We start from the raw sequence: 19,133 nt of genomic DNA, 5'->3' as shown, positions 1-19,133 counted from the left end.
CCCTTGGCGAAAGCACTTTTATGACGCATGATTTATCGTTATGGAAGTGGACACTTCCGTGATGATAATTTTGGTAATGTCATGGAACACTTCTATGACAGCACATGTATGACTATCTTGATTCTGTCATAAAATCGTCATGGATGTACATGCATGACAAAAAATGTGACCTACTGTGACAAACACATATCATCCCGGAAGTGTATGTTTTTTCTAGTGAAAATAGCAAACAGTGGTGTAAAAGAACCGTAAAAAAGGTGCAAAACATTTGCGATTGAGGAGCCATCAAACATGATTCAGATTTTAGTTGCGTGTGCGATTCAGGGCATACGGTTCAGTCCAATGAACTGTGTGCGATGAGGCGGAACAAAAGAAACGGGCAGCCTGATGAAGGCGTGTGCGATATACAACATATAGTTCACTTAGATGAACTGTTCGTGATTAGGCAACACAAAGGAAACGGTCAACTAGATCAAGGTGTGTGTGATTGAGGGCATACGCTTCAGAAGGATTAACTGTTTGCGATTAGGCAACATAACAGAAACTGGCCAGCCAGATCAAAGTGTCTGCGATTGATGGCATACACTTCACATGGATGAACTGTTTGCGATTAGCCACAACAAACTGAAATAGTTAGATAGATCAACGTGTGTGCGCTAGACGGGCACACACATTTTAATTAAAAGAAGTGTGCGCGATGGTAATAACGAGCGCGCACAGTTGTTGGAACAATACGTGTGCTGACATTGCCCATTGCGGTGCACCCTATGGTGCAAATGCCACGTACGCGGCCGAGAAGGCGTACGTGCCCATGTTACGCCTTCCGAGAATAGTGCCGCACTGATAACCGTTAAATTTTGAGCATGCGTCCTGTCACATTCCAAATTGCAAACTTGTTTACATGGATCAGAACCTAAACAATTTCCCACTTAGTAGCGTATTACTACGCGGTTATAAATACTACTACTCCAAGATGATTGCACATTCCTCCTCAACTCCTCATCCACAAAAACAAACAAGTCATTCAGCATCGTCCCCTTGCGCCTGCCATGGACAGCGTGAGTTCTGGGTCGAGAGACTGCCACCAGGGAGAGGCGAGCCTGGAAGCAGAAGCACGAGAGATGTCCCGCCTCGCTGCGAAAGCAACCAACATGTCCCGCCACACAGCCGTAGCAGTAGAGAGGTCCCGCCGCGCCGCCGAAACAGGACGGGTCCTGCCGCATCGTCGATGCAGCAAATTGGTCCGGCCGCGCCGCGGAAGCAGAAGAGATGGCCCGCCACGCCGCCAATGCAACAGAGATGTCCTCCCGTGCTGTGGCGGCCTGGGAAAATGTCTCGTGGGCAAGCGAGGACTCTTAGAGGCACATGCGTGCCCTCGTCCTTAGGTAGATGGATCAGATCTCCAGGTGGGCGATGTTGCAGGATGACTTGAAAGCCTCGTTTGAACAGTCTACCGACGTCATCCAGCAACTAAATGAGAGCAATGCGAAGCTCTGGGCCGAGCGCGACCTACCGAGGGTGAAGATCGTTGGAAGTGCGGAGCAGCAGGAGCAGACCACTGCCTTGTTGAAGAGGACCGGCGTCATCGTCGAGAAACTTATGGACAAGAATGCCATGCTGCGCATCGAGCGCAGAAGGCTGGTGGAGGAATCTGTGGATGCTCTCAAGCAGCATCTGGAGGACAAGAAAGAGCTCATCGCCGCTCGCCGCAGAGACTAGTTCCCGTGGCCTGCAGCAACGCATCAAGAATGTAGAGATCAACGAGTCAAATCATTGTCTTCCTTCTTCTTTTGTCCTTGTGTATTTCAGGCGTTGCCACATGTGGCTTTTTTAATTATGTTTCGAAATATGTAAGACAATTATTATCCAATGCCATCGTCCTTATATTCATCATGCTTGCTATTAAGTCAAAGTCGATGCTATATAGGTCCGTGGATTCTTACATCAAGATCCGTGCAAAATTTTCTTTCTAGATTTTCATTTTCTCTCTTAAATCTCAGTCCAGTTAGACATATAGCCACACCGTAGAACAGGTGCGCAGGTGCCATTAATGGAGACATTGGGAGAGAGGTGCACGATGGGTAGTGGTCAAAGGGCTCTCCTCCCGATGAGCACGCACAGGGGTCTGATCGCACGCCTCCCGTACTCAAATAGCTACCCCGCATGACACCTCCTAGCCAATAAAAAAGGGGACGCATGGCCACACGTAATTGGTAATTAGAACGCCCACGGTTTCAATAATACTTATGTTTCCGATTTGTAATGTATAACACTTATTCCAAAATGACTTTGTTGATTGTTAATGCATGCGTCGCAAATCGGACAGAAAAATTACCACAGCATGTTGGTGCCATGCCATTTTTCAAACAACTTTGGTGCACTGGAGCCTGTGCTTGTAGTTCAAATTTGAATTATGCACATTAAATGCGCCGAAACTCAATTAATGCATAAAAAGGCCAAACGAACCCGGAATAATTCCAAAATTTAGCACCGTACTTCTATTTGGTCTAATCTGCCTATGTAAAAAAATTAAGGCAGGAGAAGGCAGTGCACGCATGTCGTTTCGCACACGCAAGTGACACGTTCCCTCTCGGAACCACGAGCCTTCTTGAGGAAAGCTCTGGTTTGCAAGAAGCTTACACTAAAGCTTGCCCCAATTCGGCCGAAAAAATTACTGCAACATGTTGGTGCCATGTCGTGACACCATGCCAAGTTTCATGATTTTCGGGCGTGTTTTAGAATTACAGGAACTAAAAAAACCAGTTTCTCAATATTTCTAACCGAGCCATGACACCCAGATGTTTGAATTTCACTCCCATCTCTTGCATGGGACCTAGAAATTCACCCAAGGATACACATGTGATTTTTAAAACAACTTTGGTGCACTGCAGCCTGTGCTTGTAGTTCAAATTTGAATTATGCACATTAAGTGCGCAGAAACTCACTTAATGCATAAAAAGGCCAAACGAACCCGGAATAATTCCAAAGTTTAGCACGGTACTTCTTTTTGCTCTAATCTCCATGTGTAAAAAAATTAAGGCGGGAGAAGGCAGTGTATGTATGTCATTTCGCACATGGAGGTGACACGTTCCATCTCGGAAGCACGAGCCTTCTTGAGGGAAGCTCCGGTTTACAAGAAGCTTACACCAAAGCTTGTCCCAATTCGGCCAAAAAAATTACCGCAACATGTTGGTGCCATGTCATGACACCATGCCAAGTTTCATGATTTTCAGGCATGTTTTGGAATTACATGAATTAAAAAACCAAGTTTCTCAATCTTTCCGGCCGAGCCACGACTCCTAGATGTTTGAATTTCACTCCCATCTCTTGCATGGGACCTGGAAAATCACCCAAGGACACACATGTGATTCTTCAAACAACTTTGGTGCACTGAAGCCTGTGCTTGTAGTTCAAATTTGAATTATGCACATTAAATGCGCAGAAACTCAATTAATGCATAAAAAGGCCAAACAAACCTGGAATAATTCCAAAATTTAGCACGGTACTTCCATTTGGTCTAATATACGTGTGTAAAAAAATTAAGGCGGGAGAAGGCAGTGTACGTATGTCGTTCCGCACACGGAGGTGACACGTTCCCTGCCGGAACCACGAGCCATCTTGAGGGAAGCTCCGGTATGCAAGAAGCTTACACCAAAGCTTGTCCCAATTCGGCCAAAAAAATTACCGCAACATGTTGGCGCCATGTCATGATACCATGCCAAGTTTCATTATTCTTAGGCGTGTTTTGGAATTACAGGAATTAAAAAACCAAGTTTCTCAACCTTTTCGGCCGAGCCACGACGCCCAGATGTTTGAATTTCACTCCCATCTCTTGCATGGGACCTAGAAATTCACCCAAGGACACACATGTGATTTTTCAAACAACTTTGGTGCACTAGAGACTGTGCTTGTAGTTCAAATTTGAATTATGCACATTAAGTGCGCAGGAACTCAACTAATGCATAAAAAAGGCCAAACGAACCCGAAATAATTCCAAAATTTAGCACGGTACTTCTATTTGCTCTAATCTGCCTGTGCGAAAAAATTAAGGTGGGAGAAGGCAGTGTACGTATGTCGTTTCACACATGGAGATGACACGTTCCCTCTCGGAACCATGAGCCTCTTGAGGGAAGCTCCTGTTTGCAAGAAGCTTACACCAAAGCTTGTCCCAATTCAGCAAAAAAAAATTACCGCAGCATGTTGGTGCCATGTCATGACACCATGCCAAGTTTCATGATTTTCAGGAGTGTTTTGGAATTACAGGAAATAAAAAACCAAGTTTCTCAATCTTTTCGGCCGAGCCACGACGCCCAGATGTTTGAATTTCACTCCCATCTCTTGCATGGGACCTAGAAATTCACCCAAGGACACATATGTGATTTTTCAAACAACTTTGGTGCACTAGAGCCTGAGCTTGTTGTTCAAATTTCAATTATGCACATTAAATGCGCAAAAACTCAATTAATGCATAAAAAAAAGCCAAACTAACTCGGAATATTTTCAAAATTTAGGACGGTACTTCTATTTGCTCTAATCTGCCTGTGTAAAAAAATTAAGGCGGGAGAAGGAGTGTACGTATGTCGTTTCGCACACGAAGGTGACACATTCCCTCTCGGAAACACGAGCCTTCTTGAGGGAAGCTCCAGTTTGCAAGAAGCTTACACCAAAGCTTGTCCCAATTCGGCCAAAAAAATTACCACAACATGTTGGTGCCATGTCGTGACACCATGCCAAGTTTCATGATTTTCAGGCGTGTTTTGGAATTACAGGAATTAAAAAACCAAGTTTCTCAAACTTTCCGGCCGAGCCACGACACCCAGATGTTGGAATTTCACTCCCATCTCTTGCATGGGACCTAGAAATTCACCCAAAGACACACATGTGATTTTTCAAACAACTTTGGTGCATTGGAGCATGTGCTTGTAGTTCAAATTTGAATTATGCACATTAAATGCCCAGAAACTCAATTAATGCATAAAAATGCGAAACGAACCCGGAATAATTCCAAATTTAAACACGACTCTCCTGTACTACTTGTACGTTCACTGAACGTAAATGTTCTAGCAATTCAAACACCATCCTTTCCCTCCGTAACACCATTTTGTCTTTCAAAATATAATGAAAAAAATCAGGTATACCACAAACAGTTTACTAGAAAGAATCGTGTGTGATGCGATATAAAATATCTTGGCGCACTGTCTTGTATGGCTTACGCAGGAAGCTTCGTCGTCTATAGTACACCGCCCCTCTTGAAACACACTTGCACTGTCAGGACCCCGATCCTAAGTCACACCGATCTAGCATGTAACACATCATATCACTTTGCGGCCTCACGCACGGTATTCCCACGGGTGCCACCTTACCTAGCCCGGGACCGTTTGCGCCTTTTGGCTCACGTATATGATAGTGTCTCAGCTTCCGTATGACAGAGAACCCGGGCCGACTTGACTAGTCGTAAACCCAAAGTGGCACTAACTTATAGGGACATGCATACATGACCCAACAACAAACGTGTCGGTCATCAGCAAGTGAATCCGGGCTGTAGCAGCTGGGCTAACAGAACTCCGATAGACACCGCGTGACATTTCCCCGAAGGGACAGACACAGGAACGAAGAAGGACACATGCCGGCCAGCCTAAGTGTTCCGGAGCAGTAGCAAGCTACCATGTCTCAGTGGAAGCACTAGGAGACATTTCCCGGTAAGAGAGACTACCAAGGATAAACAACTAGGTTGTCGGGTCCCGCACATACCAAGCATTTCAAATCATACACACAATATGCTCAATATGTGCAAATACAACATGACATCACAACAAAACTCTACAACTCAAAGTATTTATTCATTAGACCCCGAAGAGCCAGATATTACAAACATGGGTCTGAGGACCCATTGTCGGTGTCAAAACCGGCGGATCTCGGGTAGGGGGTCCCGAACTGTGCGTCTAAGGTGGATGGTAACAGGAGGCAGGGGACACGATGTTTTACCCAGGTTCGGGCCCTCTTGATGGAGGTAAAACCCTACGTCCTGCTTGATTTATTCTTGATGATATGAGTATTACAAGAGTTGATCTACCGCGAGATCGGAGAGGCTAAACCCTAGAAGCTAGCCTATGGTATGATTGTATGTTGTCCTACGGACTAAAACCCTCCGGTTTATATAGACACTGGAAAGGGCTAGGGTTATATAAGGTCGGTTACAAAGGAGGAGATGTACATATCCGTATTGCCTAGCTTGCCTTCCACGCCAAGTAGAGTCCCATCCGGACACGAGACGAAGTCTTCAATCTTGTATCTTCATAGTCTAACAGTCAGCCCAAAGGATATAGTTCGGCTGTCCGGAGACCCCCTAATCCAGGACTCCCACAGTAGCCCCTGAACTAGGCTTCAATGACGATGAGTCCGGCACGCAGTATTGTCTTCGGCATTGCAAGGCAGGTTCCTCCTCGGAATACACCATGGAAATATTTGAATACAAGGATAGTGTCCGACCCTGCAAGATAAGTTCCACATACCACCGTAGAGAGAATAATATTTCCACAAATCTAATCTGCTGACTTGTTTTGGCAACATGACATTATGCCATGGCCCGGTGATTATTCGAACCGTTCCCTTTAGCTAGCCCCGCACATAACGCGAGGCAGTTTTTTGACACATCTTGTCAAAGCAGAGATCGTGTCCCCCTTATTACGGGATTCTCATCAATACGGGCGTGGGTAACCCAACCGCGCCTAGGACTCCTAGATTTTAGGCAAGTCCCAAACGACCACGAGGAGGATGCTTGATATTCACCCTCTTTATAAAGGGTCAAGGTTTTTACTTTTTTCCTCCCGTGCTCAATCGAATCCTTCCCCCGCCTCGAGTTCTAACACCCAAAGCCCAGGTCAGGTGCTTCGGACCTTCAGTCATGTCCGGATCCAGCCTCCAGGGCCGGTGGATGCCCTCCTCCGTCATGGAAGAGGACATCAAGAAGTTGAGGGAGGCAAGATACTTGACCGCCGAAGTCTCGCATCGGCTGCCCGCCCGAGGGCAGGTCGTCCCTACTCCCGAACCCAACGAAGACGTCGTGTTCATCTCCCACTTCCTCCGAGGACTAGGCCTCACTCTGGATCCCTTCGTAAGGGGTTTGATATTCTATTACGGGCTTGATTTCCACGATCTAGCCCCGGATTCCTTTCTCCACATCTCGGCATTTATTGTCGTATGTGAGGCCTTCCTCTGCATTACCCCTCACTTCGGCCTGTGGCTCAAGGCCGTTGATGTGTGACGCCCCCGATTCAATCGTACACTAATCATGCACGCAAATGTGTACGATCAAGATCAGGGACTCACGGGAAGATATCACAACACAACTCTAAAACATAAATAAGTCATACAAGCATCATAATACAAGCCAGGGGCCTCGAGGGTTCGAATACAAGAGCTCGATCATAGACGAGTCAGCGGAAGCAACAATATCTGAGTACAGACATAAGTTAAACAGGTTTGCCTTAAGAAGGCTAGCACAAACTGGGATACATATCGAAAGAGGCGCAGGCCTCCTTCCTGGGATCCTCCTAAACTACTCCTGGTCGTCGTCAGCGGGTTGCACGTAGTAGTAGTCACCTCCCGAGTAGTAGTAGTCGTCGTCGACGGTGTCGTCTGGCTCCTGGACTCCAACATCTGGTTGCGACAACCAGGTAGAAGGGATAGGGGGAAAAGAGGGAGCAAAGAAACCGTGAGTACTCATCCAAAGTACTCGCAAGCAAGGAGCTACACTACATATGTATGCATTGGTATCAAAAGGAATAAGGCTATCATATATGGACTGAACTGCAGAATGCCGGAATAAGAGGGGGATAGCTAGTCCTGTCGAAGACTACGCTTCTGGTAACCTCCATCTTGCAGCAGGAGAAGAGAGTAGATGGTAAGTTCACCAAGTAGCATCGTGTAGCATAATCCTAACCGATGATCCTCCCCTCATCTCCCTGTGAGAGAGCGACCACCGGTTGTATCTGGCACTTGGAAGGGTGTGTTTTATTAAGTATCCGGTTCTAGTTGTCATAAGGTCAAGGTACAACTCCAAGTCGTCCTGTTACCGAAGATCACGGCTATTCGAATAGATTAACTTCCCTGCAGGGGTGCACCACATTTCCCTACATGCTCGATCCCCTTTGTCCGGACACACTTTTCTGGGTCATGCCCGGCCTCGGAAGATCAACACGTCGCAGCCCTACCTAGGCACAACAGAGAGGTCAGCACGCCGGTCTAAATCCTATGGCGCGGGGGTCTGGGCCCATCGCCCTTTGTACACCTGCACATTGCGAACGCGGCCGGAAGCAGAACTAGCCCCCTTAATACAAGAGCAGGCTTACGGTCCAATCCGGCACGCGCCACTAAGTCGCTGACGTCACGAAGGCTTCGGCTGATACCACGATGTCGAGTGCCCATAACTGTCCCCGCGTAGATGGTTAATGCGTATAGGCCAGTAGCCAGACTCAGATCAAATACCAAGATCTCGTTAAACATGTTAAGTATCCGCGAACGCCGACCAGGGCCAGGCCCACCTCTCTCCTAGGTGGTCTCAACCTGCCCCGTCGCTCCGCCACAAAGTAATAGTCGAGGGCCGTCGGGATCCCAGGCCCACCTCTACCGGGATGGAGCCACCTGCCCCTTCAGCCCCCAACTCCGAACAGTACCACATGTAATGTAACAGTGTAAAGTATATAGTATATGCCTGTGATCACCTCCCGAAGTGATCACGACCCAGTAGTATAGCATGGCAGACGGACAAGAGTGTAGGGCCACTGATGGAACACTAGCATCCTATACTAAGTAGTAGGATAACAGGTAAAGGTAACAACAGTAGTAGCAAGGATAGGCTATGCAACAGTATAGGATTAACTGAAAGCAGTAACATGCTACACTACTCTAATGCAAGCAGTATAGAGAAGAGTAGGCGATATTTGGTGATCAAGGGGGGGCTTGCCTGGTTGCTCTGGCAAGAGAGAGGGGTCGTCAACACCGTAGTCGATCAGGGCAGCAGCGACGTCAGTCTTGTAGTCTACCGGAGAGAAGAGGGGGGAGAAACAATAAATATAATGCAAACAAAGCATCACAAAACATAAAGAGGCAATACACGGTCCTAGGGATGACCTAACGCGGTGCTACATGTTACAGACGGAGCGAGAAAATATCTGTGCATATCTCCCGGGCTTTGGGCATTTACCGAACAGACGATCCGGAGGGGGAGGTTCCATGTTTGTCGTGTTGGAGGCATGTGATGGATGGACGTGAAGCATATTCAGAGTCATCTTATTTTTTTGATCATTTTTCATATACAAATCTTTTTCATCTGAGCTACGGTTATTTTTGTATGAATTTCCAAAGTTTTAACAGTATTCTAGAATTTTGTGTTTAATTTAAATCCAAATTGACCAAGTCAATGTGACTAGTCAAAAGGAGAGGTGGTGGCCCATATGACACTGATTTAATAATTTCCAAAATACTTATCTAATCCATTTAGATGGGACCCACTTGTCATTTGCTAAAAGGGCTAATTAGCACCAAACTAATACTAAGCTAAACATAGACTAATTAACAAGGGCCGGCCATTAGTGGACAGAGTCCAGCCGGCCACACACGCACTACACAGAACACATAGCTAGGGGTTACTTATGTTCATGTTAAGAGAACAAGGCATTTTGCGATTTTCATAGAATTTAATCCATGCCATATTTGAATTTGGTCCAATGGAATAATTTGGAGGTTGTCATGTGAACCCCTAACACAAATTAATTTCAACGAAGTTAGACTTTGTTTGACCATAGTTTTGTTGCCATCTAGAGAGCTAAGAAGGTAGAAATAGCAAAAACTAGCCAGCGCTACAGTAACATTCAGTTACTGTAGCAGCGGCAGCAGAGCAGCGATACGTAACGACAGGAGCAGCGAGGGTGCGGGAGCGGAGCTCCGAGCCCGAGAGGCAGCAGCGGCAAGCAGGCACAGGCGCGGGCGGCAGCGTGGTTGAGCAGGGGCGTAGCTGGAGGGAAAAGCGGCAGTGAGCGCGCCGGGACGCGGCGGGGTTGGATGCGAGGCGCGGCTGGCGCTAGTCGCGGGGCGCGGCGAGGAGCGCGGCCAGGTTCAGCGAGCGCGGGCATAGCCGTCGTTGGATGCACGCGCGCGCGTGACGGCGACGAGCTTCAGGAGCGGCGGCGACACACGTGAATGTATCTACGGGGTGCAATTCGAGCAACGGCTCAAGCCATTCGAACGAGGGCACCACACTGCTTCCGTAGGTGGCACGGTTGCGAGCTAGAATGGCCGGAAGTGGCCCGGACGACAACGTCCGACGGCGGTGACGGCTCAGCCGCGACGAAAACGAACCAACGAGGCATGAGAAGGAGCGAGAGGAGGTCGAGAAGGACCATGAGCTCACCTAGGGGGCGCACGGGGTCCCGTTGGCAGCTTAGTAGCAGCAGACATACGTGAATTCGACGGGAGCTACGACGACCGAATCGTGAAGAAGCGGTCGATCCCGGCGTTGTGGGAATGTCCTGCTCGAACTACTCCTCGGAGTCGATGAAGACAAAGCAGACGCAACTCCAGGCGAGGGCTTGAACCGATGAGGTGGGCGATGGCCAGACGGACGGAGGAGGCTATGCAACGACAACACGGGCAGGTGTGGGAGAGAGTGAAGCGGCGCGAGGAGAGGGGAAGTGGGGAGGCGCTAGGGTTTGCAGGGTGTCTAGCTCGGCCTTATCCGACAAGGGAGCCGTGGGATGGCCGGCACGCGTCCATCCGCGGCCACGGTGACCAGATGCGCGCCACGGTCTCCTCTGAACAGGAAGGAAGGAGAAGGCACGACTGGGCTGGGCCAATTGTGCACTATGGACGTAGAGCCCAGTCCAATAGGTAAGTTTGTCCACTTCCCTTTCTCTTTTTTTATGTTAATCATTTTGTCTTAGTTTTCTATTTAGTTTACATAGCAAATGAGTTTTGCTTGGACTCAAACTTTGCAAACAATTACTATGCAATATTCTGGAGTGTCGCACAAAGTTTGGGGGCATTTGGAATTGTATAAGTATTTGTTTATTTTGAAAAGGCTATTCTTATTTATTGTTGGACCACTTTATAACTTCCTAGGTGTTAATTGGTGACTCAAATGATGTTGACTTCAACGTTACAATTGGTTAGAAGAATTTTAGAGTAATGCAAACATTTTAGTTTTACTGTTTCAAGAAATATTATATTTGACTATATTTAAAATTTTGAAATTGGCTTTGATTTTTCTCGAGTGGCAATTTGGCTTAGTTAAACTTGATAACGTGGCCCCATTAGTGTGAGATCACTGTAGCATGATTCTCGGGGTGTTATAGATGTGAAGCCGAAGACGGTCGAGGGGCAGTATGTTGCGTGCGGAGGTGCATTAATAAGCAAGATTGCTGGAGCTCCGTGGCCAAAAGGTTCCTTTCCAGAGGTGTCCGGATTATGGCAAAGGGAGTGGTTCTACATCACCGCTCCCAGAAGTGCCAAGTGGGTAGCTCCCCCACCTTTCGCTCGGGCCCTCCACCACAACTGATGTCATGGATCAGCAGGGGGCTAAGCTGGGGTCCAGCCAAGGATGTGCCCATACCACAGAGCCGCATCCGGGATCTCTTCGAGGGAGATTTTAGTTTGGTTATGGTAGTGCAAGTCATGCTGGTTCGTCAAGTCCAGCCTTTCAAACGCCGGCCCCTCCCCTTATGGGAATTCAACCCAGAAGGACCACGCGCTATTCAAAATTTCCTCGGCCTGACGCACGAGCAGATGTACAAGTCGTTCTTCGGACCCCAGATAGAGTGTCCGGACACCTTCGAGGACGTGGGCCTAAGCAGCAACCGCACCGCGGCCCAAGTAAGTAACCCTCTAGCCGAACACACTGTCTTTCTTTTATCAGGACATCATTCTAAATGATCGCTCTTTGACCAGGACTGGATAACAAAGGCGAAGATGATCCGGTGTTCGGCTCCCCTTCCCGAAGGCTTGGACAATCCAGTGCTGGAAAAGATGCTCGAGCCAGCACCCTGCCTGGTGCCCGCAAAGGAAGATGAAGGGGGGAATAAAGAGGGCCAAAGCGGGCCTCCACCGCTATCTGTTCCAACCGAGGGAACGAGCGCCTTCGTGAGGGAGGATAGCCAAGAGAAGGAGTCTGACATTCCTTCGCCCCGGGGGAGGAAGAGGACTACCTCTGATGATCCGGAAACCAAGGTTTCCAAACGGGAGAAGAAAACTCCACCAGAGGATCCCGTCTCGGAGGGTGCTTTTGTCGCACAAAGTTCGTACGGGGATCAGCCCCCTAACGGGTCGTAAGTGATCAAAATTTACTTAATAGTAGAGATATTCTACCTTACTTCCGAGGAAAATAACCGAAGCGTTTATCTTGCAGTTCGGATCTTATCCCTTCTCAACAGAGCTCGTCTTCAGGGGACCTTCTTCCGGAGATGATGGAGAGCGAAACCCCTCCCCTGGACTCCCCCGCTCAAGAAGCGGGCGACCTTGAAGTATCGTCACAGAGGGCCTCTCCGGATCCGGTGAGGCCAGAAGATAATCCCATAGTCACCCGAAGTCCCCAGCATCCGGCTCTTGAAGAGGGCAGACAAAAGAGTCCGGCACCGTCTGGTATGCGGTCGGACGCACTGAGGGATCGGCTGAAGCGAGCGACCATCTCAGAAGAACACCGTACATTAATGGGTACATTGATGAAAAGGATCTCGTCCACCGAAAGCGGGTTGCATGACGCCTTTATGAGTCTACTAACGGGCTTTGAGGTACGTAAAATGATATACCTTTGTGATGGTACCACACATTTTTAGGTGTGCCCGGTGTAGATAGTAGCCCCATGAGACTCTAGTTGTCACCGAGAATGGTGGCAAATAGAGGATCGTAGTCCTAGGTAATAACCATAGAGCCTTTATGTGCAGGTGGTTGAAGCTCTGGTGGCTAGCCGAACTCATGAGTTTGCCGAACTCAAGCGGCAACTGGATGCGGCGGATGCCGACATCGAGCTTGTTAACAAGTGGCTTGACGAGGCACGAGGTAAGTGATATTTTCTGGTGAATGTCACATAGTAAGAGCAGCGTGATGTCAATATCTTTAATATGTTGTGACTGCAGATGGAGCTGCCACCGTGGAGACCCTTCGGGCGGAACTTGCCCGGGCCAAAGAACAAGCAAGGAGTGGTAACGCGGCTGCTTTGAAGGCTGCCGAAGAGTTAAGAGCTGAGAAGGCCGCGCATTGCGAGAGCAAAGAGAAAATGGCCAAGATGGCTATAGAGTTAAAAGATATTGCCGACCGTTGTTAGGTCCTTGAAGAGGAAAACCGAATGAAGGCGACGGACCTCGAAAAGGCCACAATGGCGACCAAAGACACCCGCTCTGCCATGAGAGCGAAGAAGGAGGAGCTGCATGAAGCCAGTGATATTGTGGCTGGGAAGCCCTTTTTGCTGCGGAGGAAGTTCGGAGATCCGCGGTACACCCCTTTGGATCGGCTGTGGAGTTCGGCAGACGCATATCTGGGTTTGACGGCGAGTGTTGTTGATGCGGCCGAATACTTCCGAGATCAAACAGATCGTGAAGTGGACAAGCTATTCTGGTCACAGTTTAACGTTCCAGAGCGTCCACTTCCACTAACTGATCAGCTTGCTGAATGGGCCGAACTCAATAGATTGTCCGGACTTTCCATGAGGTCCGTCGTAGAACATCTGTGGCCGGAAAAACCGAAGCCGAACATCTATTTCAGCTTAGTGCAGCAATTCCTTGGTGTGGTGCCGTGCATCAATGCGATGAAGAGGTCGGCGTGCATAGAAGGCTCGCGAATGGCCTTTGCCCGTGTCAAAGCATACTGGGCGGAAATGGATGCTACCACTGTTGAGGCGCAAGGTTCGGCCATAGGCCGAGTGGCTGCCGAGCACTATTTTGAAGAAGTTCTTGAGGGTAATTGTTTGATAGAGGCCCAGTGCTCGAAGAATATTATGTTTGAGTGACATGTATTCCCATTGTAAAAACAATGTTTTACTAATTTTATCAAGGCTGTATTTATACTTTTGCCCGAAAGTATTGTGATGCCTCCTGTGCGGCCGTTTTATGTATACATGTGTATAACCTAAAAGATTGCAGTCGTCGGCTTCAGCCCCCATGCATATAACGCGGGGGTGTTCGCAGAAGACGCGTATTCACACTTAATCCACGTCTTGGTCCTACTAAGGAGGTGAGAGCGCAGCAAACTAGGCAACCGGACTATAATGCTTTAGCACTTTCACTTAGCCATAGGAGTTTGACAGTGGGGCTACTATATAGCCCCTGGTGGCGCCGCACTCACCCGAGTTCGGGGTGCGTACATGCCTGGCCGGGAAACGGCCCTTCGTTAAGGCGGAGGAACTCTAGGATTCCGATAGGTCATCGAGTGGTTGACCAGTCTCACGCTATATCATGACAGTCAGTTTTCGACTTTCTCTACTAAGGTGCTCGTCTGGATGAACCAGGGCACAATCGCAGTAGTTCTCCTGGTGCCGCCTTAGCCGATAGAGTGGAACGTAAGGCAGCAAAACACAGGAGCCGGGCAAACCCAACATTTGACCCAAGACATGATTCAGAGCTGATGCATATAAGGCCAAACTCGCGACGCCGAACACTCCCTAAGGTATTCGGTCTTTATGTTGTGAACCGGGCCTAAATAGTGCCCTTTGTAAGAAGCCCCTAATGTCCAGGTACGTGCATTGTTCTGACGTGGCCACATGTCAAGACGTCAGCATCCTTCTATATTGTACTGAGAATCCGAGGGATGTGTATCAACAAGAGACAGTAAAAAAGGTTGACGCAGGGTCTTAATCTAAAAAGAATCCTTGGAACGGGTCCCTGTTGCACGTCTGCGTCTGTGTCTCCGTTGTGCCGTATCCTGGACGGGTGTAGCACGATTGTCATCTGTAAAAGAGAGGAACTTAGCTGAAAATTTGTCGTGCAAAAAGGTGGGTTTAAAGAAACCATCTACAATTCAAGATGAGTAAAAATTGCCACTTTTATGCGTGCGTTGAGCCCCTTGTATTTGTAATAGGGGTGTGGCCATCAAACCTGTATGAATTTCATATAGCTGCGCCAGACTCATCTAACCGTGTCCATGGTCTTGATGACCTATCGAATGCTTTAGTTGGTGAGGTTGTTTAAGTGTGCGGCTATCAAGGCAGCCGCACTCTCTTCGGCGCGCAAGGATCGCTCAATATTTCCATTTACTGTAATGATGCCACGTGGATCGGGCATCTTAAGTGTGAGGGAAGCGTAATGCGGAATTGCATTAAAGCGAGTGAAAGCTTCGCGTCCAAGTAGTGCTTGATAGCCACCTAGAACGGAGCAATGTGGAAGGTTAAATTTTTGCTACGGAAGTTATCGGGGAAGCCGAGTATAACCTCTAGTAGCAGGGAGCCCGTGCAATGAGCCCCTGAGCCTGGCGTTACTCCTCTAAAGGTAGTATTGTTGTGGCGAATTTTCGTTGGGTCTATCCCCATTTTTCGGACTGTGTCCTGATATATCAGGTTTAAGCTGATGCCGCCGTCCATCAGGACTCGTGTGAAGTGGTATCCGTCAATTATTGGATCTAATACCAAGGCAGCCCACCCTGCATTCCGGATACTTGATGAGTAATCCTGATGGTCGAAGGTGATCGGTTGAAGTGGCAGAACTCCGCAGTGATAGGCCCTTGGGCATGTTTGACTGGGAGTGCCGCTTTGGTTCTCCCCTTTATCATGTGTAACATGTTTACTGTTTTGACTTCTGGTGGAAATTTCTTTTGTTCCCTAGTGTTTTGCTTGCGAGGCTCATCCTCGTCTTTGTTTGGTGTATCCTGCCCCTTATGTTCGGCGTTGAGCTTGCCAGACTGCTTGAAGACCCAACACTCTCTGTGGGTATGATTTGCAGGTTTATCGGGGGTGCTATGGATCTGACATATTTGGTCCAGAATTTTGTTTAAGCTGGACAGTTCATCTCTGGCACCTTTAGAGGGCGGCTTTTGCTGACCTGCCCGAGAGCTTCTGAACCCGGCGTTTACCGCCGTGCTCTTCGGGCTGTCTTCTTTATTCTGGCGCTTATTATTTTTGCTGCGTCGTGATTTCCCTTTTCCATCTCTAACTTCGGATGTACTTGGGTCGCTGGTGCTGCATCGGGCTAGCCAGCTGTCCTCGCCCGCGCAAAAGCGGGTCATGAGGCTTGTTAATGCTGCCATTGTTCTTGGCTTTTCTTGGCCGAGGTGCCTGGCAAGCCATTCATCTCGGACGATGTGCTTAAAGGCTGTCAAGGCCTCAGCATCCGGACAATCGACTATTTGGTTCTTTTTAGTAAGAAACATGTTCCAAAGCTTTCGGACTGACTCTTCGGGCTGTTGAGTTATATGACTTAGATCGTCTGCATCCGGTGGTCGGACACATGTCCCTTGAAAATTTGCCCGAAAGGCATCTTCGAGCTCTTCCCAGCTTCCAATGGAGCTTTTGGGGAGGCTTTTAAGCCAGTGCTGAGCTGGCCCTTTGAGCTTGAGGGGTAAGTACTTGATGGCGTGGAGATCATCCCCTCGAGCCATGTGGATATGGAGGATATAGTCCTCAATCCAGACCCCAGGGTCTGTTGTTCCGTCGTATGCCTCTATGTTTACGGGTTTGAATCCCTCTGGAAATTCATGGTCCAGCACCTCATCGGTGAAACATAGGGGGTGTGCGGCACTCCTGTATCTGGGTGTACCGTGGTGTTCAGATGTTTGTTGTATTGCATCGTATGCTGGAGCGCGCTTGCGTGGTCCATAAATGGATCTAGTCGCACCGTCTTTTTGATGCGAGCCCTCGCGTGGGTCGCGCATTGGCTTATGTGCGGCGTTGTTCGCCGCTTTATGTTGGCCGTGAGGTCATCTATCCGGCCGGATGGCCATTTTAATTTTTGGTTGCGGGGGATCTAAGGCCTCCTCATCGAATTCAAGTAGCAACTTCCGCTTCGGGTAGCTCTTGGTGTGGCGATTACTGCCGTACTTCGCTGTTGTGTTAAGTACTTCACTCCATTTTATTTTGAGTGTGTCTTGTGCAGCCTTGAGCCTTTGCTTCTGTTTTTTCAGACTCCTCGCCGTGGCAACAAGCCTTTGGTGGGCATTACGTTGCTCCTGGCGCCTGTCCGGTGTGATGTCGTCCGGACTGTTATCTTCGACGGGGTTGGGTTGTTCGGCTTGATTTTCCGTGTTACCGTGGTCGGGCAATGGTTCGCCCTGCTCTAACGCTGGGTCTATGTGATCGTTATTTCTGCCGGGGCGGGATTTGGGGCGGCGTTTACGCCGCCGCTTTGACTGTTGCTCGAGGGAACCACCCATCGCTGCGTCCTTCCGTTCCTCTTCATTACTTTCTTTGGGTGTGTCCACCATGTATACGTCATGTGATGAAGTGGGCGTCCAGTGCCCTGTGAGCAGTGGTTCCTCTTCGACTCCTGCATCGTTGTCCATACCGTCGATGTCTTCGGAGTCAAAGCCGAGCGTGTCGGTTAAGTCATCGACAGTGGCTACTAAGTGGGTGGTGGGTGGGCGGCGAATTTCTTCGTCATCCGCATCCCAATCCTGCCGAACAAAGTTCGGCCAGGACTCTCCTGACAAGGAGAGAGACCTTAATGAGTTCAATATGTCGCCAAAAGGCGAGTGCTGAAAGATATCCGCGGAGGTGAACTCCATGATCGGCGCCCAGTTGGATTCGACAGGCACGGACGCAGGCGGTTCGGAGTCCGTGGCCGGAGAAGGATCCGGCAATTTTCCAACACGGCTCTCATGAAGGGTAAGGTCGATATTCGGCTCGATCGCTGCTGAGGGTACGGCCTCCGTGACGGGGTCCATCCACCCGTCCATGGATGGCGCAACTGGCTCCGAATTGAGGTTTGGAGCGGCTGCCGGTGCGATCTCCTAAATACGGTTCGATGATAGAGCTAAATCGTACTCATCGTGACCGCGCGGCGCACAAGGCAGGGGCTCGAATCCGTCGAAGATCAAGTCTCCGCGGATGTCGGACGTGTAGTTTAAGCTTCCAAACCTGATCTGGTGGCCAGGGGCTTAACTTTCGATCTGCTCCAAATGGCCAAGCGAGTTGGCCCGCAGTGCGAAGCCGCCGAACACAAAGATCTGTCTGGGGAGAAAAGTTTCACCCTGTACTGCATCGCTATCGATGTTCGTAGGAGCTATCAAGCCTAACGGCGACGACACAGAGGAACTCTCAATGTCAGTGTCAAAACCGGCGGATCTCGGGTAGGGGGTCCCGAACTGTGCGTCTAAGGCGGATGGTAATAGGAGGCAAGGGGCATGATGTTCTACCCAGGTTCGGGCCCTCTTGATGGAGGTAAAACGCTACGTCCTGCTTGATTTATTCTTGATGATATGAGTATTACAAGAGTTGATCTACCACGAGATCGGAGAGGCTAAACCCTAGAAGCTAGCCTATGGTATGATTGTATGTTGTCCTACGGACTAAAACCCTCCGGTTTATATAGACACCGAAAAGGGCTAGGGTTACACAAGGTCGGTTACAAAGGAGGAGATGTACATATCCATATTGCCTAGCTTGCCTTCCACGCCAAGTAGAGTCCCATACGGACACAAGACGAAGTCTTCAATCTTGTATCTTCATAGTCTAACAGTCCGGCCAAAGGATATAGTCCGGCTGTCCGGAGACCCCCTAATCAAGTACTCCCAGACCCATCATTCAAGTCGTACAAGCAACAAGCACAACCGGAAGCTTAACTTTTCTGAGTACAGACAACTACAAATGAAAAAGGCTAAGAAGCCTGACTATCTACAAGACCCTGCCGAGGGCACAAGATCATAGTTGAGGTAACAAGCTAAACATCGAAGTCCACGCGGAACTACTAGCGAGACTGAAGTCTCTCTGCAAAAACATAAATTAAGAAAACGTGAGTACAAATGTACCCAACAAGACTTACATCAGAACTAGCTACATATGCATCAGGATCAACAAAGGGGGGTGGTGGAGTTTAACTGCAGCAAGCCAGCTTTGACTCAGTGGCTATCCTGTACTACGAATGCAAGTAACTCTTTTGAGGTGGCGCACACGAGTCTACATATTCACCAATCAATACACCACTATGGATCCGCTCCCTTCT

Source organism: Triticum dicoccoides, chromosome 7A (assembly GCF_002162155.2).
Source record: "Triticum dicoccoides isolate Atlit2015 ecotype Zavitan chromosome 7A, WEW_v2.0, whole genome shotgun sequence".
NCBI classification, from domain to species: Eukaryota; Viridiplantae; Streptophyta; class Magnoliopsida; order Poales; family Poaceae; genus Triticum; species Triticum dicoccoides.
This window is presented reverse-complemented; position numbering follows the sequence as displayed.